The sequence below is a fragment of the Triplophysa dalaica genome, chromosome 18 (assembly GCF_015846415.1).
Source record: "Triplophysa dalaica isolate WHDGS20190420 chromosome 18, ASM1584641v1, whole genome shotgun sequence".
NCBI classification, from domain to species: Eukaryota; Metazoa; Chordata; class Actinopteri; order Cypriniformes; family Nemacheilidae; genus Triplophysa; species Triplophysa dalaica.
Window position 1 is genome coordinate 5385249 of NC_079559.1, and position 25237 is coordinate 5410485.

At 38.9% G+C, this 25237-nt stretch overlaps 1 long non-coding RNA gene across 1 annotated transcript; it reads left to right on the forward strand.

Annotated features, from left to right (window-relative positions):
- Positions 1-11680: 11680 nt before the first annotated feature.
- LOC130407248 (uncharacterized) lies at positions 11681-22920 on the forward strand. Its single transcript, XR_008904596.1, has 3 exons — positions 11681-11841; positions 22420-22566; positions 22635-22920. It is a non-coding gene; the product is annotated as an uncharacterized LOC130407248 (long non-coding RNA).
- The last annotated feature ends 2317 nt before the right edge of the window (positions 22921-25237 follow it).

Genomic DNA, 25237 nt, shown 5'->3' on the forward strand with positions numbered 1-25237 from the left:
TATGGCCATGTCAAATATTAAATCGCGGTGAAATTAGGGGTTGAAAATAAACATGATGCTTGTTATCTCAGAATTCAATTTTGTGACTTTAGCCCGAATTACACAGACTGGGACAAATATTTCAACCAAGACTCACGGTAGTTCGTTCTCGCAAAACAAAAATCTATTAATTGAATGAGTTTGAACGAATCCATGCGAATGAGGCACCTCGTAAAATAGTAATTCCTATCAGATTGTGTTGATGTATGATATCTATACATATTTACATAAAAAATACTTTAAATTGAAATACATTAGGTTGTAAGTGGTGCTCAGGGACACAAAAAAGGGGAAAGTGTCCATGAATTTGAATCAATAGATTAAATGTCGTAACTCTGTCCCGTATTCCTGTGAGACTGTGTTGGATATTTCCAATGGCAACAGGTACTTCAATTTGCATTAACATTTGGCACCTGATGACGAAAAATAAGGTTTATTTTTTCCTTTTTACACTAATCAAAATTTAGCGACGATACATAGGTGCCAAAATGACTTTTTTTCATACAGCTTTCACTTATGTCGTATATAGCGGCCCTTTTAAAAATATGCATAGCTACCGTTGTACTTGTGTAAAGTGTATTTTCTGCCATTTCTGTAGTCAAGTACTTAACGTAAGTCGATAAAATGACCAAAGTGCCTGAAGTGATGTCACACTTTAATTAGATCACATTGGAAAATCAGGATTATATCGGTTTTCATCTGACAAACTCCATCTGATGAAATTGGCGGTATTCGCTGTGTGTTACAAAATGATGGGGGATTGTGGGAGGAGATCTTGATCTGGTTGATTCTGCCTGTTTAGGAAAATAATTTTCTTTGAGAACTGTACGTTTCACCCCTCCTCCACTTTGAACTAATCACTGGCAAAAGACTGATGAGGGTTGAATTAATGCCCGTAATGAAGCCATTAGTGTAATTATAACTATGGCAATCAGCCCGTGTTTTGACCAATTTTTTTCCTCGACTTGGCGGAGAATACCTTCGTGCTGCACGCAAGTGCTCTTAAATCTGTCACATGTCCCTTTCTCTCTGTAATATACCCACCCGCGCACACACACGCTCATCATCACAGATACATGTGCTGTACTGTCAGTCTCCAGGGGGTTTATGCTCTGGTGAATTCTCTCTCTCCCTTTGCTGTCTTTGCAAGCATGTGCTCTCTGCCCCATCAGGCCTTCCTGTGTAGGAGGAAGGTGTATGTGCCAGATTCTAAGTGCATTAGAGAGGTTTTGCCTCCGAGGCCTGTAGCAAGAACAAGCATGCCTGACCTCCACCTTTATGGAATGGAGAAGCAAAAGAGAAAAGGCTAAACTTGATCTCTGAGGACATGAAGGTGTCCTGTACCTGCCCTTTGGGAATCGGATCGTTTTGGCTACTTTCCCACAGATGTTGTGAACAGGTGTGTCTCTTTTGTATTGTCCTGTTTATATGACAGCTTACAAGGGATTTAATATCATCTGACTAAACAAATAAATGAAGTTAAGCTCTTCATGTGGATGAGCTGTTTTTAAACATTTTATGTACACCTTTGACCGCACATTGAATACCATTTCAGCGCGCCAAGGTTTGCGTCATGGATAAAAAAAAAACTTTACCGTGGTAAAATCACTGTAACCATGGTAACATTTTTTAGGCTTGGGTTTTGTAGTCTATTTAGTTTAGACAGTAATGCTTATTCAGTAAGTACACAAGTCATTCCAAACCTGGATGACGTTCTTTCCTCTACAGAACACTGAAGATTATATCTTTGCAGATAGTTGGGAACCAAACAACATCGTCCCCCATTGACTTCTATTATGGCCACAAAACCATTGAGATATTCTCTAAAATATCTGCTTTTTGTCTTCCACATACAGCTTTTGATGGTGAATAAATGAAAACAGAAGTTTCATCTTGGGTGAACTATCCCTTTAAGGAAGAGACAAAAAATAGCTGCAAACCTTCAAAATGTGACATACTATATAAAGAGCCAAAGTATCTTTAAAAAGTGACCTAATGTATGTAAAATATGATCTTACTGTTCTTCAGATGATATAGGTAAGGTGAATTCAGATTGATAAGGACATTTTTGACATTCATCTAATGTGAAGTATCTATATAAACATACAGCTTGCAAGGTCTATGTGAATGTGTGAACTGCATACTGTACAGGCTTGTGATGCGTGATGCACCGTGTTGCCCACAGTCCTGCCAATTTTGCCTGTTTACGTCTTTAAAAAGCTCTTTTAAGGAACATTAAACATACACATTTCTTCACATGGTTGTGTGGATCTGAGGTTAATGAATTTTCTGTGCAGCGAGGCACCGGAAATGAACAAGTGGATCTGGAGATGGGAGTCTGTGAGAGGTTTTACCGTGTTTACAATCACAGTCTGAATCCTCTTGTCCAAACACAGTGATGCATAAGCAGCGTTGCTTAAAGGAATTTTCCCTTCCTAAGATCGCAGCTGGGGGTCCGTCCGTCCGCTGCGACAGGCTCAGATCAGTGAATGAGAAAAGAACCGGGACTTCGTAAACAGACACGGAAGCCTGTGAACTTGTTCACCATCCCCCAGCTCAAAGCAGTACTGATCAGTTTAAAAAACCTCCCGGTGTGTGTGTCCGTTCTTGTCACGCAGATCTGAAGTGTCATGTTAGATTGTGTATCTCATAGATCTTTGCTGGGTGACTGATATATTAAGAAAACAGTGTGTTTCTCACAGCCTTGTTTGACATTGTGTCATTGCGTTCTAGCTGTAACTGACACATCACAAATGAAACATGTGTCATGAGTAGACCAGTGCAGTTTTGCGGTGATAGTGCCAACATATTGGAACTATATACATACAGGAGACTTAGATACATATTGCCTTAAAGAAATAGTTCATCCAAAATGTTTAATTATTCCATAATTTACTCCCCCTCATGCAATCAAAGGTGCACATGACTTCATTTGAATAGTTGAACTCAAACAAATCATTTTATACTGTCCATTATTATATCTTATGTAGGACTCAAAATGTTAAAGGTCCAAAATCCACATAATGCATTCCATCATTAATAAACCAGTGGGACGAATTCTGAAAATAAAACAAATATTTTAAGCTATATTAAAGACAAAAAAAGCATATTTGAGCACTTATTTTAAATAGAGCAATATGTTAGTAACTTTGATTGGTTCTTACTTGTCTTGTGACTTGTTTTAATATGATATTTCATCACAAGATATGGATTTTCCAACTATTCCTTTAAAGGGGCTGTGAGTGATATTTAGGAGGATCTGACAGAATTACAATAATATGAATGACTTCAGAAGTGTATAAAAATATAATGAAGCGTTATTATTACCTTAGAATGAGCTATTTCTATCTACATACCCCTTACACAGAATTAAGCATGTAGAGCAGCCCTAAACGGACATAATGCTCTCGTAGACATGTTATCGCATTCGGCAAAGATGCAAAAACGTGACAACATCTTTGTCGTGTGTCAGCCTCTGTAGTGCTTCGAAAGGAATGGGCATGCGGTGAGGTGAGCTGATGGTTGCAATTTGCAACCTCACCTTTAGATGCCACTAAAATCTCCACATTGCTCCTTTAATTACATTCTCAAGTTATTTCCTAAAGGTTGCTCTTTAAGTGCTTAGAAGAAATGATTTAAAAATTAATTTGGCACAAACTTGATGAGAATTAAAATCAAATTTGTATGTGATACAAATTAGGTAATTTAAAATGAACCTAAACAACAAACCCTATATACAAGCATTGATTACAAATCTTAAAGTTCATATTAAAATCACCAAATAACTTGTGATGATACTTTCTCAAAATGTTGGCAACTCTGAGACATTGTTGGGTATTTCTTTAGAGGAATCCAGGGTCTGGAAGAAATCTGAGGAGCAGAAGACGTGAATATTGTAATTTACGTGCCACTAGTGGAATTGGCAAAATGTACCAATAAATTTTGTCAGAAAATTGTCAGTGTGTGTCAGACTGTCAGTTGTGTGGGTGCATGTTTGTGGTGTTGTGGGTCTCTGTGTGTGCCAAAGTCTGTTGTCTCCTAAATTAAGGATTGGATTTCGAGTCTTTGTTAATTTGTTTGAGATGCAACCACAGAAAACCATACATATACACTTATTTATGCTCACTCTTTTGGCAAAATAGTAAACTGTGTGAAGTTAACGTATCGTAAGTGAATGTGGTTTTGAACACACTATATGTGTGAATTTGTAAAAGGCTTGTCATTTATGTGTTATTTGTGAGGTAAGCACAGTGGTGATATTACATACATGGGCATTTCATAGTATACAAATTTCCAGATTTTGGTTTTCCACAATGACATCCATAATCACTTCGATAGCAACCAATAGATACAGCTGACATTTACTGCGTCCCAATTTGCCTACTTATATTATGCGCTAATAGTATATACTTTTTTTGTTATGGAAAAGTATATACATTTTAGTGTCTAGAAAAGCAATATGCACGCACTGGGACATATTAACAGGAAACGGAAGTTTTGTTTGTTTTCGATTTAATGCAATGTGTATGCACGATTCAAGGTAAAAAATGCTGTATTTTCCACACACCAGTCTCGCCTCTCTGAAATTGCAGATTTTTTTACAAAGCTCATCGCTCTGAAAAGCGAGGTGTGGTATGATTGGCCAGTTAACCAGTGCGTAGTAATTGGTCGAATACTGCCAGCATGTGACGGAGATGTAACTCCTCTTACCATGTTTGGAACATCAGGTTCCAAAGCTATTGTACTGACAGATATGCCCACTTTACTTGCGTATACATTTGGGCGGTCTTAGTCAAATCATACCACGATCTGACGTGGATTTGTGGGGGTTTGGTTACACGAGGCGTTTTGCATTCGCTTTTAGATAGAATGCATCTTTTGTTCTGACACGTACATTTTTGCAATTTTACGTGTCTAATACATGCATGAGCAACATATAACACACCAAAGACACAGAAAACCTGTATTCGTGCCACATGACCCCTTTAAGTATTTATTAATCTATTGTTTCATATGTTATGTTGACTCTATAGTTATATTTATTAATCTAGTGATGCATCAGTTACTTAATTGTATTAATGCAATGGAGTGTCACTAAACTTTGTCTACTCGCTGTGAGTTGTGGGTATAGAGTAAGTGAAGATGAAACCGTTTACGTTTAGATATTAAAGAGACGTTTACCAGTGTAAGGTACTGTTTGTAACTGTTGTTTTCAGGTGTGTAAGAGTCCAACTGAAAGTCCTACAGCTATAGTAGGCCAGAAAGAAATTCAAGACTGAGACTAACTGCGTACAAACGACTCTGTTGATGGGGGTCGCTAGTCTCTGACTACGAGGTCGTTAGAGGGCGTTCCTAGATTTGGTTATAAACAAACCCTGCTGTTACTGACGGGAGCTCCACTGCTTTACTCTAAGTGGTAGTCGCTCATCATTTGCATAAAGTTGAGGAACTCTCAACTTTGTCGTGTCGCTAGACACGCCAACTTCCGGTCGCTAATGGTCACCGTCCCTCGTGTCGCCGGAAGCCGCTAGCTCTAAATTGGAATTAATGACATCAAGTCGCTTCGTCCCTAGGTGTCGCTGGCGGTGTGAACTCACAGTAAGGGAACCGTTTTATATGCCGTTTAATATTTCATATTAATGATGCAAGAAAAAACAAGCAAGAAAGCAATTGTAATTAAAGGAAAAATATTATTTTCGAATATCACTGGTCGTTAAAGCCCACTGCTAAATGCTGGAGCAAAACCCCTCAAGTTCCTGTACAGAAAAAAACTAGAACAATTTTGCACTCTAGTAATCTTCAGATTTAATAACCTTAAGCTTCCGTAGTTCTATAAATTTGAGCTCGCAGCACACTCCCTCCCTCCCGCGCACTCCTCTGCCTCCTCCCCGCGCTCTCCGAGTGCCTGTGCATTTTATCTCTGTAATAACACAAAGCCGCCGTCACAACCTCCCGTCAGGCAGATAACAGAAATTTCTGCCCATATTTTAATAGCTTCTGGCCGCTATCTCTCGCTCCCAACTCCTGAGGAGCGTGCGCACTCACCTTGGAAGCGAAGCCTGGAGGAGATTCCCCGAGAAACCTGCGACTCGTGTGCTCACGATCAGAACGCCAGCGGAATCTTAATGCCGGTTTCTGCTGTTGCCATAGCGCTGCCTCCGAGTCTTTCCATTTCTGTAGCGAGTCGTACCTGAGGAGGTCTGGAGACCGTTAGTTTTGCGACCCTCGGGGGCCGACCGATCGGAATACGCTCTTAAAACGCCCTTCAAGAGCGCAAACTGGGTGCCCTTTAATGCATTTACTAAAGAACATGTGATTTCCCTGGAGTCAAAACATATTCAAAATGTCTGTCAGCGCAAGGCAGGGTGGATATTGTTGAGTACCACTACACAATTATTATGTCCTATAAAATGGTGAAATGTATGTTATTTTCTAGCACCGCTGCTGCCGTAATGCTCCGAGATTAAAGGAGAAATTCCAATAGCATTCAGACCCGACCAATTTCTAATAGCTGGCCCTTGTTTTGTCGAAAAGGCGTGAATGTAATGATTTATTTGCGTACAAATAAACAAATAGGCATTATCACAAGACCCCTTCTGTGGTAATGTGCCATTTCGAAATGTGTTTACCAGGAAATCTCAAGCACGGACCTACAATGAATATATAATTTTTCATGGTATGAATTCTACTTGTAGCCTATCCCCTTGACGCTTCACGGCACATGCATGGAAAACTTCACTGAACATGCTAATTACCTACACCTCGCTTTTTGACACGTCACCGGGGACCCGTGCTGCGGAAATGGGGTTCTTTTGTCGCAAAAATCTTGCCGCCGTTTTTTTCTTGGCACAGCCCTGGCAGAAGGGAGCGTGCGGGGAGCACAAACATGTTCTGATGACTTTAAATCCTTGTGAGTCAATAGAGAGGTGTTTATTAACTTTCTCTTGACGTTGCCAGAAATATCTGACGGGATTATGCATTAGTCCGTTTGGGACGAAAAATGGGAAAATTCCAGCACACTAGGAAGGAAGCTGTTGTGGTCTGATAGGACGGGTGCCAGCTGGAAATAATGTGGACTCACACACAAATCCACACATATAGGCCTACGTACTTTTGCCTCTTTATGTTGCGGTAGTATTAGAATGAAAACTGTAAAGTTACTGTGATGGGAAGAGGATGCGTGTGCGAGGTGTTTTGGTTCACTCTGTTTCCAGATTTGTCTCGATAGACATAAAGTGCATGTAAAGAATATGCACCTTAAAGCTGATCATATCAGCTCTCGTACCTGAGGTAGAGATCGTGTTGCTTCACATCACATTGGTATGTGAGGTCTTCTTGTTCATAATTTAAAAACTGCAGTAGGTGTGCCCAGGTGAATCCTCATGTGTTGGTCTGCATTAGCTCTCCGTCTGTACGGCTTAATCTCCTTGGCGGTGAGGATTAAGAGATGTGCTGTGTGGGATTGAGTGAGGCTGTGAGGTGTGTGTGGCAGCCATGGGGCCCTGTTTTAAAAATGTGTGTAATGCTGTGTGTGTAACTTTTGGTGTTCTTTTAATGTCTTTGTGTAGTGGTAGGCATAGCTGCAGTTAGTGTGTGTATCATATGTGCTGTTTTGTATACAGTATGTGTGGTCTCCGTGTGTGCATGTGTGTCTTGTTGCTGAATTTGGTTGTGTGCATTTTTGCATGTGCATAGCTGTGTGTATCAGTGTGCTGTTTTTTGTGTGTATGTGCATGTCATTTTATTCAATGTTATACTGTGTGTGGTGTGCTGTGCATTTGTAGTTCAATGTATATGGTTGTGTTTGGTGTTTTGTGGATTTCTGTGTCACTGGGTGGAGTTTTGCAAGTCTGTAATTGTATGTTATGGTTGTGTGAGCCAGTGTGCTGTTATACAATTTCGTTATCATTATCTGTAGAGTGTGTCTGGTTAATTGTGAGTTATATATTTCTGTGTTTGTGCGTGCATCTGTGTGTGTATTTATGTGTGATTCTATGGATATTTATGCGTGCGTATTGTAGGAAAGTGCAGTGCTCGAATTGAACCAAGTCTTATGGGGGGTCCCCCTCATAAGACTTTTTTTGGTGAAGGTTAGTCTCGCAATTTACAATTGATACAAAATATACAATATATTTGATTATCACATGCATAACTGTATAATATTATATTAAAAACAGGCTAACAAAGAAGAACAGGCTTCTTTCACTGTCCTGCGTTTAGCGTTCTTTAGACGTGGGGCGGGGCGTTTCAAATTTAAGGAGACATGACAACTAGCCCATAAGCAAACTTAATATAAATTATTGTAAATAATTAATTCACAAAATTTACTGTATCCATTGCATGAATTTAATCATATTTGTCATTATAGTTTTTACTCAAATACAAATATCTGAGGGGGTTCCCTAATGCCTTATGGGGGTCCCGGATCCCCCCAGTCCCCCTTCAATTGGAGCACTGGGTAAATGTATTTGTCTGGAAGTACTAGTGGTTTTGTGAGAGGCTGTATCTATCTTTCTCTTTGTGTGCTTCTGCGTGTGTCTGTGAGTGTTTGTGCATATACCTGTGTGTGAGTCTGTACACACAGTGTTTTGTGTGTTTGAGGCTGTGCATCTTTCTGTGTGTGTCCGTCTGTATATGTGTGTATCTCCACATGGTTCTCTCTGTGAGACTGTGTGGGGTTTTGTGTGCATCTACACACAAGAGTCTGTATGAGTGTTTGTGTGTTTTCTTGTATGAGTGTGCTTTGTTTGTGTAGCTGCATGTGTTTCTGTGTATTGTGTGTTTCTATGTGTTTCTAGCCTATATTCTGTGTGATTCTTTACATCTGCAATTCTGCATGTGGTTCTGTTTGAGTATAATTTTGTGTGTGGGTTTGAGTGTGTATTTCTTTGTGTTTTTGTGTGTATCTGAATGTGGTTCTGTGAGTTGTGTGTTTATCTGTGTGTATGTTTATGTGTACATCTGCACATGTTTCTGTGAGTTGTGTGTGTATCTTTGCGCAGCGCTGTGTGTGGTTGCTGTGTAAGAGAGCTGACAGGAGCGGGAGCGGCCGGGATTGAATTAAACAATACCATTCAGTGTGTCTCATAACAGTATGAAATATACAGCATAGCTTCAGGGAGCGCTTGGGGTCTGGCAGGAGCCTCTCTCACTCATTTTCCTGCTTTTTGTCTCGCTCGGTCTCTCGCCTACCATTTCCTTCTAGCTGAATAGATTTACTGAATCTTCACCTTTCTGAGTTTGGTGTAGTAAATTTTATACATGTTGTTCTTCTGGTTGCTATAGAGCGACGCGTTTTATCGCTTAGATGCAATCGCAGGAAATGTCAGAGCCAATCATGTTCCGTAGTCACAACAGAAGAAGTTTAGCTGTCTTTGAATGTCAGCGTGAGGAGAGGAGCGGGCCAGAGTCGAGACTGTAGTCCTTTTAAACTCCAAGAGAATTCTCACGGCGCATTAGACGCCGCAGCCCATCAGAGGCTGTTGACTGCTCTCGCCGTGTGTCCTGAAACCCTGACAATCCCCTTTGCCGCAGTTTCATGTGAAGCGGATCTTCAGGACGATACTGGTGCATTAAATCCTTAAGAGCGCTCTCTCAAAATGGAGCACTGAAATGGCTCAATTTAAAGAGTCACTTAAACTACCAGGAACACTATTTCGAAGTCATCCGAGTGAGATGTCGCATTTAAGAGCGGCTTTAGTTGCAGTTGGAGCAGCAAAACGTTGTCAGAGTTACTCACACGACAGCAAGGGCCAAAAGATAGCTGGCGTAGACGCAGAGTACTTGACCTCTTTTATCCATTGCTGCAGGATGTTTAAAGACGGATGTCCAGCTCTAGTTCCATCCAACCGGATCCTTGAGCCCCTCTCCTATTGATAGTTGAGGTTTCTTGTTGAAACCAGACCTCTGAGATAAATAAGACGGGTCGCCCTCCGCTGACAGCCATCTATCATCACGGCTGAAATGTGATTTATGTGACGGAATAAAGGGAAAAAATAACAGGCATTAAAGTTTAGCACACAAGTATGGTCCATTAATTCTTTTTCCAGTTGCATTTATGGCTACTTTAATCCTTTTTAATATGGCAGGAAATCAATGCGTTCATATTGCTAGACTGGTTTTTCAACACACTCAATCAAATCCACAGAGGATGTGTCAATAGACCTTGGGCTGGTCTATGAGGTTTGTTCAATGCTCATTGGACATGCCACTGACCACAATCACAAAGATAGATGATTTAAGAGTAAGAGATGATGGATCGCTTTGCGTCCAATGCTTATTTTCACACTCTTTCCTGTTGTTTTTTCTGCTTTTTATGAAAGGAAATTGCCTAATAATGGAGAGGTCACCGCTGGTATTGTTATCCTGACGCCTGTGAATAAATGACATCATTATAGCCGGGTCAAAAAATGGCAAACCACAGATAGCATTTTCATCTTGATAAAAAGATGGGCTGCCGGAACTAATGTGGTAAGTTATGAGAAAAATGGAATATGTTTGTTTTGGCAAAGCATTTCAGCACATGCAGAGTCTTAAACGTGTTAAAAACAAAAGGTCAAGATTTGGAAATAAGAAAATTCTGCCTTCTTTTATTCACTCTCAAGTTGTTCCGAATCTGTATAAATGTCCAATGAACAGAGAGAAAGTTATTTGGAAAAATGCTTGTAACCAAATAGTTCTGGCCACCATTGACTACCATAGTAGGAAACATTCTTTGTTCTGTTGAACACAAAAGAAGATATTTTGAACGTAGGACAGCAAACAGTTCTTGGGCACTTTTTACTATCAATGTAATTTTCCCAAACCAAGCATTCCTCCAAACACCTTTCTCTGTGTTCATCAGAACAAAGAAATGTATACCGATTCATAACAACTCAAAAGTGAATTTTTTGGGGGGGGGGTGAATTGTCCCTTTAATTTCCGACAAAAATGTCTGTGTCCCATTTCACAACTACTAATAGTGTTTAAATTATATTACAGCCTGGAATCTGATGAGAAGATAAAATGCAAAATGATGTCTTTAAAACCGTGGCTCCATATTGGTAGAAGTGAGAGACTGTAAGTTTTGAATGCATATATATTCTATATAGGTGCTTTTGTGAACAAACTAGTGTATAGATGTTCTGAAAGCTAATATACTTAAACCCCCCAAACTTACAGTTTAATTTCATGGGGACTTAAAATTTAAGTTGCCAAGCATTCAGAAAATATGTTATAAAAAAAAAAAATTCAAGTAACGTGAATTGTAAAAACTTCATATTGTAGCAGAGATTTTTTCCAATGCCTGTTTTTATTTTATTTCTCACCAGCTCTGATTTTGTCCATTTGTAATCCAGTAAACCAATCAGCTTCGTCCTGCTGCCATTTTCCCACGGCTACATAGTAATTAGTCACATGGGACGTCCAATTTGGGTAATTGGCTCAAAAATATTTCAGAAATGTGTGCCCATGAGCAAACGCAACATGCAAGTCGCATACGTCTGGGATGTGCATGTGCCTTCTTAGGTGAGGTGGAGATGTAAACAGATGGTGCTGTCCTGGTATTATACATCTACAGTATTAATAATCGCAAAACGTGATCGTGATCATTACGTATATTATTCTGTCAGCTCTAAATAAAGTCATTGCATAAGTTTTATTTTTGGCATGCTTCTTCTGCACCAGAGAAACGTTTGAGTGAGATTCTTACCGTCACTCAGAGAAGGAAAAGAACACGAAGTGGAAGGAATTGCAGTGTTTACCATCTGTAATCTCTCCAAGTCTCTAAAGGAAAAATCATCTCATGCTGAGATTATGAACGAGGTGAGAATTTCTTCATATGCTGAGATCTCTGAGTTTAGAAGAGCATCTTTCACTCTTTCCCACGTCTGCCGTTTTTCTCACTCTGCCTCCCATTCTCTCGCTATCTCTCTCATTCTCATTTCTTCTCACATTTACGTCTTCCTTTCCTTCTCTAGTGTGTGAGTTTTTCCTAAACTTGTAGTGAGACCCACTTATCAGTATTCACAAGAAGGAAATAAATCTGTAATTCCGGTAGGGCACGGTGCTCAAAGACCTAATTTGTCAGAACAAGTCCAACTATAAAGAGTCTTTATGTAATCATGTGCAGGATTTAGCATCAAACTAGAAAAACCTTGAATAAAGTGGCTTTACTCCAACCCTCTGCAGGAACGGGGATTATTACTGCGGTCCTGTGAGTGAAGCTCGCTGATAAATTTTGTATTAAGATGTTCCAGTATATTGAAATTTCTCCACTGCACACCAGAGCCGAAGCAGAGAAAGGCAATTACAATGGTTAGCAATTTATTTGTCACTATATTTTTTTCTCCCTCTGAAATAAAGAGCCGTATCGCTTTTACGTTTTTTCCCACCAGGCCTTTTCTTTCTAGAACTGACGATAATGCCAGGCACCTGATCAGGCATATGGTGGCTGTTATTTGTCTATGCAGTGAGGCTGAACGAAGGAGAGCTGCTGTGTTTAAGACTCTTCTAACACCTCAGTTTTACTGAATAATTACCTCCAACCAAGGGCTGTGATCCACGGCTCCCTGGATTCAAAGTTTTAGTGCGGAAGACTCCTAAAGCACAGAATAACTCTGACACAAAATCTATTAGACCATTTCAAGCCCATTAAAAACTGTTCGTGCTTGATATACAGTGCGTACGTTTGTGTGCGCGCCCATGTGTGTATATATATGGGAAGTTGACAAATAAACCGTACCGTGTGTCTTATGGTTTAACAGCAAATATGTAGAAAACAAACAGTTAATTATGTATTATTTTATATTATTTATATTTTAATTTATAATTTAAAATAGCATATGAGAGATCAATCTTCAATTTATTTCTAAATAGGACATATGTGGCTTATTTGTCTATAATGCACACATAGTATACACTATACAGTAGAATATAATATAATATACTTGCATTCAACAGTGTTTGCAAAACAACGATTTAGTAACCATAAAAGTTAGATTTTAAATTAATCAGGATAGCTTCAGGAGAAAGGCTAGCCTAAGAAGGTTACCATGGCAACAGTTTGTTGCTCAGTATAGGACAGTGCTTTGACAAAACACAGGTACTGTCACTATACCTAGGATTAAAATATCACAAATAATTTAGCGACATCTAGTGGTGAGGTTGCGAATTGTAACCAATGGCTCACTCCATCCCTCACTCTTGAAGCACTACGGTGGCTGACACGATGTCGTAACGTTTTTTGCTTCTTTGTTGAAAGTGCTAACGTATTAACGAAATGCACTCTGAAGTTTGTCTGTTAAGGTCAACTGTAGAAACATCATGGCGAATTCCATGGGGGACGCACAGTGTATGTAGATAGAAATAGCTCATTCTAAGGTAATAAAAACATAACGCTTCATTATGTAAGGTCTTGATACACCTCTGTAGACATTGTAATATATATAACTTTTCATTTTTGTCAATAGATCCTCCTCAAAATTACACACGGGACCTTTAAACCAGCCTTAACATGTTTCCTGTATTAGCTGGTTTTAGTTTTTTTCATAGTTTATAATAATATAAACAAGTATATCATTTAAAGATATAGTTTAATTAGGGTTTTGTGAGAGTGCCGGGATGTCCAGTAAGAGAAGCCATGCTGTGGCTAAGAATGGGACATGCACACCTGCAAAAGGTATTCTATGCTTTGTTTCTTGTTCTCAGCTGCAACCTTTTCATCTTTTAAGTCTGGAAATCTTTCCCCAGCATTTCTTTTGCAGCCAAAAATGTGATATTTTAGTCTCTAGTGTGGTGAGTCAAGGATTTCAAAGTCAAAAACCTTGCCAAGATAGTGCACAGCTTGTTTAGCCGGTCAGCAATCTTGTCTCCAAATCTGAACATCTGAAAAATGCCCAAAATCCGTCTGACACCATCCAGCAGACCGGTCTGATGAGACCAGCAATGCAGTTTGGACCGGTTTAAGCTGTTTTCAGTGGGGTTCTTCAAGTTTAAGACAACTTAGTTAAAGATTAACTAACCATGATTTAGATACCAAAAGACACCATGAGTTGTATTAGACAAACCTCACAGATTGTGCCCTGAAAATTACTGACAGATTTTCCTGAAGCTACTCGCCTTTTAAATTCCAAATTCACCTTTTCGAAGCTAATTTGCCTGATTGTTAGTACTTATTTTAGCAATTTAAATATTTCATTTCATAAAAGAGGTACTTGAGGTTAAATACTTAAAGCATTAGAAATGTTTAAATGTAGTACATAATGATTATGATTTAAAACACACCCCTATGAGTGTCTCACCTCTCTCGAGTTGAATACCTGTAGAATGAAGATTAAAGTCAGCCTACCTGAAAATCACTGAACAACTTGTACATTGCATATAACGGCCATAACCTTTGCAGGTTTGAGATTTAAGTCATCCGGTGTAAAGTAACTTGGAATGTGATTGGTGCATTGAAATGTCTCTACCTGTGGTTGCGATGTTAAGTTTAAATGGTACTGAGCATGACCTTCTATGCCATCATCTCTTCAGCCTGTTCATATGCAGCGCAATGCAAAAGATCAGATTCAAAAAGTAATTTATTTTTCAAGAACTCGCTCATACTGCCATCGAACGTGCAATATGGGATTTCGCGTCACGTGTGTCGCTCGCGCTCAGTGTGTTGTGTACGTGTAGCGGTGGGTTGGTGAATATAAGGTTTCACTTGCCCCTCTCATTTCTCGTTGCCTTCATGTTAATGGAATCAGGGGAGAAAACCAATTGTCCTTAAGGAACGACTGAATGAAATGCACTGTAAATGCCAGCAGATGACAGATCGCAAAGATTGGAGAGACGGGAGAAGGGGAGGGGGGAATAAATGGCGTTTCTACTTTTCATTTCTGGCTGTACCGTATCCTCCCATTTCCCCCCTTTCAGGCTACATGCAGACATTTACCGCAGCCGTAGAGCCCTGCAATAGACGTGCGGGAATGATGTGGGTGTATGTGAGCCTGTGGAAGTGTTCTGCGGTACATTTCCTTTAATTAAAAACACGGTGAACAGGAGGGGGAAACCTCAGGACATTCTCCTGCCTTTTACAGCCATCTACAAAGTATTTTATCCCTCTGCAATGATATGTACCCGTGCTTTTATGACACGGCTGTAAAGATAGGCTCCTGGGATAGGAGACCGAGGGTCCTGCATTTACTAGCCGGTGAATTATTACAGGTGCATGGTTGCATATCAGTCTCTGTCCCCACTGTTCAATGAACTGTTATTTGGAAATGTTGCTTTACTCGCATTCCTGGTACAAGCTATTCTTACAAAATTCTTAACATTTTTAAGCAAAAGGTAATAACTTTGAAATAGGTTTTCTGTTTTGTTGACTTTATTTAGGCCATACAGGCTATTAGAAATGTTAAAGGGGTAGTTCACCCAAAAATGAAAATTCTGTCATTGATTACTCACCCACTTCATTACGTCATTTCACAAAAGAACACAAAAGAAGATATTTTGAAGAAAGTTGGTTAGCTAACAGCGGCGACACCCATTTACTTCTACTGTATGGACACAAAACCAATGCGAGTCAATGGATGCCGTGGTTGTTCGGTTACCAACATTCTTTATTATATCGTTTGTCTTGAAATGAGAAGAGGGTGAATAAATGATACAGGATTTTCATTTTTGGGTGAATTATCCTTTCAACAAAAGCCAAATATTTATTTGCAGGAAACATTGTAAACACAGCAAACTAAAACAAAATTCAGTCTGGATTCTTTCCGTTCACGTTGAGGAATAAATAAAGAGGTGACTATAGAAAACAGCTACTTTACGTGATGTTTTATTTTAAACACTTCCCTTTTTGTTATTTTTGCCCTTGTGACAGTTTATCATATGGATATGATTTTCTGCAGAAGTATTTTCCTTAATTGCTGTTTTAGAGTCAAATCACTTGACACAGCGTGGCTAATTTATACATTTTCTAATAGTTTACTTGTATTATTCAGCATTCATTATTTACATTTTTTTGGTAGCGTGCAATAGAAAATCATCAACAGATGCTGAAAGGATGTTTAATGGATTATTAAGATGATTAGCTCATTATTCATGTCATGCTATATTTTAAGCAAAGCTGATAGACACTAATGAATCTTGGTTATTGTTGATGTGTCGTCTTTTTGTTCGTAATGTCTCCGACGCCGTTAATGTTTCTGCTGCGAGTAATTTTACGTGTCCACTTCTAAACAGGATCGTTTCAAAGCTTCCGCAAGCACACGGAAGAAATGTAAACTACAACTGCACCAACGTTACAGCAACTTGAAAAGCTAATGACTTTGATATATTCGGCCCCAAGGCAGGAGATATTCATCAGGACCACCAATCTTTTTTTAATACCAAATAGTCAGCAAATACACACATTTTTACCCTCTGTGAATTTCTATTCTTGTTTTGCTGTGCCTGTCCATTTGACAGTATTGCCTGCAGATGGGTGTTTGATTGGTAATGAGAAACGACTTAGATTATGGCTGTTTGGAGATGGTACTTCAGCTTGGGAGAGTCTGACACTCCAAACAGGCTGCTGGTCAAAGTTGTCAGTCAATATTAGTCAAATATATCTGTCTGCCTGGTATTCTGGACCAGTCACTGTCATAATTTCCTTCAAGTAATTGTTTGAACCTTTGACCTTATGGCAGTATCTGTAATTTCATCCTCTGCGTTCTGTAAGGTTGACAGAAATCAATTAAAGATGACATAACCAGATGTCCTTCCAATTCAAGAATTTATTCACTGTAATCGTATAATTAGATTTAAAGGGACCAATATTCTACCATAATGACATTCATTTCTCCCCTAAAGTCTATTTATAATGTCAGTCAAATACGATTTTGATAGTTTGTAGAGCAAGAAAGCCAAAGTCATCGGATTGATTCCCTGGTATGACATAAACTGATAAAATACCCAATTGCGTTATAAATTGCTTTGCTTTCATATGGAATCCTGTGCAAATGCAAAGATTGACAGGCAGCACCTCAAAGCATTTGGATTGGCTTAACAAACCACCTGACCACGGCTTGCAGCTGTATTTTGTTTGCGGTTTACATAGTCATATGAAAATGAATCATGGTTTTACTACAAATAAAAAAGCTCTTTCATGTTTGATTCTTTTATCAGTGGAACACAAAAGAAGATATTTTGAGAAATGTTGAGAATGTTTGACAATTTATGTCAAATAATCTTCAAAATATGTGTCCTGCAGATGAGTTAAGTTTCTAATTCCAGACACTAGGGCAATACAATTCAAGGAGGACAAAAGTTAAGATGTCCTTTGTTTTACTGAAAGCATTGAGAATAAAGGAGAGACCATACGGTCGAGCCTGGCATGTGCTCACTCTCTCTTACACACGTTCCCTCTCTCTTTTCTGAAAGTAGTCATCGTCTGCTGTACGGGACATTGGGCACGAAGATTCTCATTACTCAAGTGAGGAGGTCTCCAATAACAAGGACAGCTAGCGGACAATGTTTGAACACATTAGCTGTGCAGTAATGCATAATGTATGACATGGTGCTTGTGTGCAGGACGGTCTTCACCTGGCCTGTGGGCCAGAGATTATAGGCGGAGAGATGGGGCGTAGAGACGATATTATACAGACGGATACTTTCAGTCCATTCATCTCTGCACCACGACCGCTGATGGGACACAGGCAATAGAAATGCTTGCGGCAGTGCTCTGAGATTGCATATAACACCGTCCAAATCAGACTGAGGCAAGAAAAGAGTGTTTTAATCATTAATATGGAAATGCTTTGTCTCTCACTGAGTTATAACTGGTCTGCAGGTAGTTTCTTTGAGGGCCGTGATGAGTTTAAATTGTGTTCAGACTTCAGTGTTGGGAAATAGAAACTAGACAAAACTTTTAATAAACCAAGAATTTGAAATAATGGAAATGGCAAGGACCCCTGTAGTGTTATAATGTGCTTATATGGGGGTCTGTTTCAACAAAATTAAAGCTGCTCTGTATTTAGTGTATAATGTATAATAACAACCTATTTACTGTACTTTGTATTTTTCCCTTATTCAATTGTTGGCTTTAATACGTCAGTGCTGTAAAGCCTAAACAAGTCAATAAACTATAATCTTGAATTTCAACAGAATATTTTCAAACCCGTTTTAGAGAAAAATGTTTATGAAAAATACTTAAAATACAGTTTTTATTTCCACAGGCCACACATATTATACACATCACAAAGAAAAAGTCTGAAATACTTTTTGATTCTTATAAAACACGTTTAAAATGCTTTTAATGTTGGCAGCTTGCATACATTCAGCATAAAGACAGCAGCCATCTCTCTGACAGGATGACTGGTACAAACATATACTCTGTCTCATGGAACGGCGGGTAATGGCATTAAGTGACAATAAAATCATAGAAGAAACTGAAGTGACTCATAAATTGTCATCGACTTGCAACACTCTTCTTATGAAAAGGGCTATCGGTTCCAAGTTGCCGATTTCAGATTGTGCCTGCTTTTCAGACCTATAAGCTCTGTTTCAAAATCAAATGAGCTACCTCACTGCTTACAGTGCTTTTAACCCAATAAAGGAGCCATTCTTTAGCTGTTTTTGAGGCTTTGATTATGTTTTTTAGGTTTTTAACAATGGATGTTCATGTTTCTAATTTAAAAAAATATTTACATTATATTTAAAATCAATATAAAATATGTTTCACATATTTCAAGTCTATTATTCCCCGCTGTCCCTCTTCTAACAAAACGATTTGATATTCTATATAAAGTCGCTCCTTCTGAAACGCTCTGATTGGTAAAGCTGACCAGGTCTGTCGTGATTGGTTCCCTGCTTAGAGTGTGTGAAGATGTCCCACCCATACCATATCAGCAAGCTTCCGCTTCTCAGGCTGTTGTGATTGGTCGGTGCCACTCTCAGTGCACGTGTATTCATAAACTTTTAGCAATAAACAGTAACAATGTCAACTTCACTTTATCAGTTAAAAACATGCGGATCGATCGAAATGTAACGGAGATCTGCTACTGCATGTGCAAACGTTAATCTTTGTTAGAGATCAAATTTTTTTTCTTACCATGGCGAGGGAAATTACACCGGGTCGAATATCGTCAGACCAGATATATTACTTCACACTTATAACAGAAGCGTTAGTTTTGCCTTTTTATATTGGACCCGAGTTGTATAATAAAACAAGCAGATTGACCAAGAGACATTTGCAAGGGGGACTTCAAAGAACGCTCATAGAAGTGTTTTAGAGGTAGGCTATGCCTAAATACATGTGTACAAATAAAATACAAAATACAAAAAACGTGCCCTGAAATATCTATTTTTTCCATAAACATTTTTTAAAAAGCTACTTAAATACAATAATTTAACTAATGGTTAGTCCTGGTTTACACTAACCCCTGTCTGTGAAACCGGGCCTGTATGAGTCAAAACGATAGATTTTTCTTTAATGCCAAAAACCTTAATATCTAAAATATTAGATATTAAGTAAATATCATGATCCATTAAGGAAACATGCCCGGAAACACGCCTACAAACTTCACTTACTACCGCCTGGTCTTTGGAAATTACCCACTCAAGTTTGGTTACTATGTAAAGCTGATCATTTCTGCTTTTGGGTTCATCTACTCTCCACAATGTCATAACAGCAGTTAGCCAATAGAGAGTGTTAAAACAAACCTGTTTTTTCTCAGCAAACAGCCTGCTACAGAACCTCCGATTAACAACTTTAAAGGTGATTTTCTCAAAATTTTGATTTTTTTGGCAGATTTTCAAACAGTTTTATCTCTCAAAATATTTCCTATCCTAACAAACCATACATCAATAGAAAGCTTATTTAGTCAGGTTTCAGATGATTATACTTTTCATACTTATTCTATTCCATTTTGTTTACACTGTTACTCTGTGAATGACAACCGCTTGCTATCATGATATTGTGATTAGAAAATGCTGAAAACATGTTTACCTCCAAGACACAGACCAATACAAAATAAAGGCAGGATTAGCGTTTTAGGGCGTCTTTCACCATTTCACTCCAATGCCCCCTGAACTGGTCTGACATTCTCCTTTTGACATTCTCCAGGTAGGCGTATTTTAGTACGGACTCAACGAAGAGCAGATATACGTGGTTAAACAGTGCTGACCGAGTGCTTGAGAAAAAATGATGGAGAGATTGAACTCACATCTGCTGGGGGCTGTTCTCATTAACTTTCTCAGTGTGAGGTTGTCCGCAGCACTCTCATCCACTCGCCGTGTTTGACTCTCGCTGTTTGTGCGTTTAAACAGTGTGGGCCCTCGCAGCCTGATAGCAGAGATCCTGTCATCAACCCATCAGACCCATAATGCACCTCAGATGGTCGCACAAGCCGCCACGTGGTAAGCTGCCCACACTGTTTATATTTAGCACTCCTGTAGCACTATGTCAGTGCCGAGGGAGAAGAGATGCCTGTGGGCCTTTTCCCGAGTGTGTGTGTGCATTTTGTTACACACACACTGTTTCCTGTGTTGGATGCTCTTAAGATAAACCTAATGAGAATCTGGAGTGGTGTGACAGAGTTAGTAAAGGTGAAGTTAAACTGTGTTATCCTCTCAAACCGCCCAAAGCTAAACAACATAAAGTTAAAAAGATGAACCTGGATGACAACGCTGACAGGGACAATAAACGTCACGTCACACATTTTGCTCACCATATCCGGCTAATTTCTGGTTTACTTGTGTAAACAATGTGTTGTTGTACTCTTGGATTTGTAACCATGAAGCATTTGGCACTTTTTCTCCTTTAGACTCGAGAACTGGGAAAAGAACTCTGTGAGTATTATGAAACTAATTTACTCTGTAATCCTTAGCAAAAGAAGATATTCGGCCATGCTTTCTAGGTGAATGTTCCTATTTGCGAAGAACTCTGTCTTCATATTTCCTGACAAAGCAGTTTTATCCTCTGATTAATAGACCGGTGAGAGAAAAAAAATCTGTTTTAATTAGAGAAGAAAATCTATCACCTCCTCAGGATAATTTGCTCCGACTGACAAAACCATTATGAGTTACAGGGGTGTGAATGGAAACGTGGTTGCCTACAACAGCAGGCTGTATTTTAATTAGTTGTTGTATTAACAATCGTGAAGCCACATCAAGGGTGTTTTTCTATAAATCATTATTCAAAATATATAATTCTGTGGAATAAAAATGTAAGAATAAACATACATAATGAAAATGAATATAAGAGACAGGTTAACATTAAATTTAATAGATTTCTGCACATTGGCTCCTATTTCAGGGGTATATTCATGTATGTCTAAATAGGCGTTTATGTCACGTATGTATATGGAAATGTATTTGTATCTGTACAACATTCAGTTTAATAGACTTCTGCACATTGGCTACTATTTACAAGGCTATATACATGAATGTGTACATATATTATATATGTTATGTATGTATATGTATAACTTTAAGTTTATTTGATTTCTGCACATTGGCTCCTTTTCATAAGGCTATATACATGTATGTGTACATATATGCATAAATGTTACGTATGTATATGTATAACATTAAGTTTAATAGATTTCGGCACATTGGTTCCTTTTCATAAGGCTATATACATGTATGAGTACATATATGCATATAGGTTATGTATGTATGTATGAACTGTATGCATGTACAGTATGTATCTATGTGTATATATATGTGTGTGTGGTTAGGGTTAGAGTTGTAAATAGGAGTATATGAGATTTGATCATATTTGATACTTCTCAAGGGCACTTCTTATGGTTTTGCATATAGACTTTTCTTGTGTTTTATATACAGTATATACGTGTGCATGTATAGTACATGTTGTATTGGGGCGTTTGTGTGTAATGAAGACAATTTGTCCAGGAACAGATGGCGAGTGTTGATGCTCTCGTTGACAGGTAGCATGTTGTCAGCGCTTGGTGTTGTTATCATACAGAGAACAGCAGCTTTGAGTCTTAATTGGGACCCAGAAGGATTTTGTTGGGTGTTGAGGAAGAGAGAAAGATGGATAGAGAGCGAGATAGACAGAGAGAGAGAGAGACAGAGAGAAAGAAAAGGAGAGAATCTCATCCAGGAGTGCAGTAAGAGTCGGTATTAAAGCGAAACACATCAAAAACTCACCAGCTGGCCCAACACGTTCCTGAAAGGCGAATGCAACTCAAGTAAAGGGACTTTTTCTTTTCATTCTCTCTGTAAAGATGAACTGTGCGTAGAGGAGAAGCCAGAAACAGAGATAAAAATAGATGCCATGTGTTCTTATTTATATATCTATGTATTTTTCAGCAAATGCTTAATGCCACATCAAAGTTCTATTCATTTTATACCCAAAACGTCTCTCTATCTGTGTGTGAATATTAAATACTCATTTTGGCTCTTTTCCCACAGTTCCTCCTGAAGGAACCCCAATGAGGTTGACGGAGAACCGGAGAGCCGGGTTGACATTTCCGAGCGACTCTCTGAGACCACTTCAGTCTCTTCTTGCTCATACAGGATTTCTGGAGAGGAACAGACATGGCAAATGATATTGAAATGGTAATTTCTTCCCAGTCTGCACGGTGCAAAGACATTTCTTATGTCTCGTGTTTTTCTGCTGTGTCCAGGGCCGCCTCCACTCGACACGCTGCACGTGATGAATGAGGCTTTCTTGCAAATGTATGGGTAAATGGTGGATGGCGGCAATTCGGTTGCACAGGGAAGCCTGGGTAATGGAGTGAAGGAGATGACAGCTGCTGGAATCGACGAAACGATATATCCGCAAAATTGTCCACTTGTTTTGGGTGCGTCCTTGGAGGGGTAGTATGAACATTATTATGGTGGATCACATGACTATTTCTTTAATAGAATAAAATAGCCTCATAAATTAATATCATTCAATTAAAAGTATAATGTAAGTCTGTCACAGTATGCCAAATAACAATCACATGACTGGCCATACTAATTTTAAACATGCTTGTGAAAACAATTTGTGTAAAAAGTAAATTTCTTCATTAAAAAACATTTAAATTAGTTATAATAAATAAATTAATAATAAAAATCCTACTTCTTGCAGTCCCACTGGTACATATAGTCCCATGGCAAAACTTTATCTTGACTTGAGCTTGTTATATGTTGTATAATGTTATATGTATCTATCATTTGCAAAATGTGTATTGGTTATGCTATAAGTTATATGTATTATATTGTATTAAATGAAACCGAACAGAGCAGGGAAAAATAAAACAATAAACAGATTTTCGATGTGCAGCTTGCAAACAATTGGATTTAATTTATTTAAAAAACATAGTTTTGTTTTGATATATTTTTAAAAAGACTGAAAGGTAGGTTTTGGAGAGGGTAAAACAATACTGAATAAAAAATGTCACAATCAGTTGTGTCACGACAGTCCTATTTGTCTAGAAAAATTCAACTGCAGGCTGAAATTTAAATGCAATCCATAGATCTCATTCTTATAAATTGGCCACCTTTGATCTGTAGCCGAATAGTTACAGCAATTCAAAGACAGCCAATGGTCAGGCTTTGGTCATCTACTTTCACCTCTGTTCAGCCCATTGACTCTCATTCCATAGATAGGTGTGTAAAAGACACATAGCCAAAAACAAAGACAATCATTGAATTTGTGTGTCTTTTATACACACAATGAAGTTAACAAAATGCAGAACTCTTCCAGCTTTCATACCCAAAAAGTGACATCACTGCCATCTGAACGATTCTTTCTGTTCTTCACTCGAGAGGACTTGAGGTTTGCCTTTGCCAACGGCTTTCTCGACAAAACAAATCCATTTACCATCAAAAGACACCATGCTGAAATAGTCTCATCGTTCTCACAACTTCCCACTGGTCTCTAGCCAAACAAGTAAAGGCATCTCATGACCTTATTATTGAGGAGAAAATGGCTCTTTTCTGTTTGTTTTCGGACCATATGGCTCCATTAGTGGCGTAATGACCCTGAATCCCCTCAAGCGCGCTCCACGCTGCCCCCAGTGGCCTCTCATCCACTCGCATTGTTGATTGTTTTTTGCATGCTCCAATTAGCGCCCGCAAAATACTCATTTGCCGTTTAGCATGTTGTGTATAACTCCGCTTGCGTACCTGATGATTCGGCTGAAGCCTGGTTTTACACGTACGATGCGCGAGGGTGCTTGTCAGGAGCCGTATTAGCTCCTGCAGCGCGTTGGAATTTGCCGTTCAATTCGCCCTTTTGAAGAGATATTTCTGAATATTGCTCAGCCTCTCGAGTCCCCTCGAGGGATTAGAACATGGCCTTCAAACATGATTTGATGTTAATCATTAATTAGTGTGTGTTTAATGAGACCAAATGCTTTAGTAGCACGCTGTGTCGCTATTCCCTTCAAGCCTGGCATTGGCACTCTCTTAGCAAGGTCAATCTACGCGGCGGAGATTCCAAACCGAGCTCTTCCATCACGCCGACAGACAAACACAGAACATCTGACAGAATTCGCATGCACCAAAATAGGATTCGACCACTCAGCGTCTCGCATTTCCTTCAAGAGCGTATGACTCACCTGTTTGTTTTGTTGAGCGTCCTTGCTGATTTTAAAGTGTCTTCAATACGTTAATGAATGGAAAGCCAGGAGCTCAGGGGTATAGTCTTAATGTCTGCTATGATAATGGATGTCTCCACCGAGTCTCGGAAAGTCAGACCAAACTTCTCATTAATGCCTACCGTGTTCTCGATGCTCTCCCCGTCCGCCATTGTTTGGAGAACTTCAAAGAGACAAAAGAGTTCAGAGTGGGAAAACAAAGAACTTTTCGCCGCAACAATAGATGAAAGATTTCGGTTTCTTTCTTGGATTAATTAAACCCTTAAAAGGTAAACGTGATTGACGTTGTTTTCCATTGTTTTTGATATGGGAACAATGACAAACGGAAGGCCTTGCATGAAAACAACTTAATACTTCATGCACAGAATGAGTTATCTGTGATTTAAATGTAATAATCTCATGCACGTACGAGACGGCTTAATTAAATCAGATATGATTTGAATAGCATCTAAAGGATGTCTTTTGTAATGAAGGCATAGGCAAAATTGTCGGACGACAGTAATTGCTATAAATTGAGGACTTTGTACGAGAATATATTACTGGAATTGTGAAAGTGGCCAAAGACCAATGAAAATCGTTTAAAACATAAACTTCCAGTTTTATTCTTTTCCACCACCGCAGCTTTGTCATATGTTGAATAA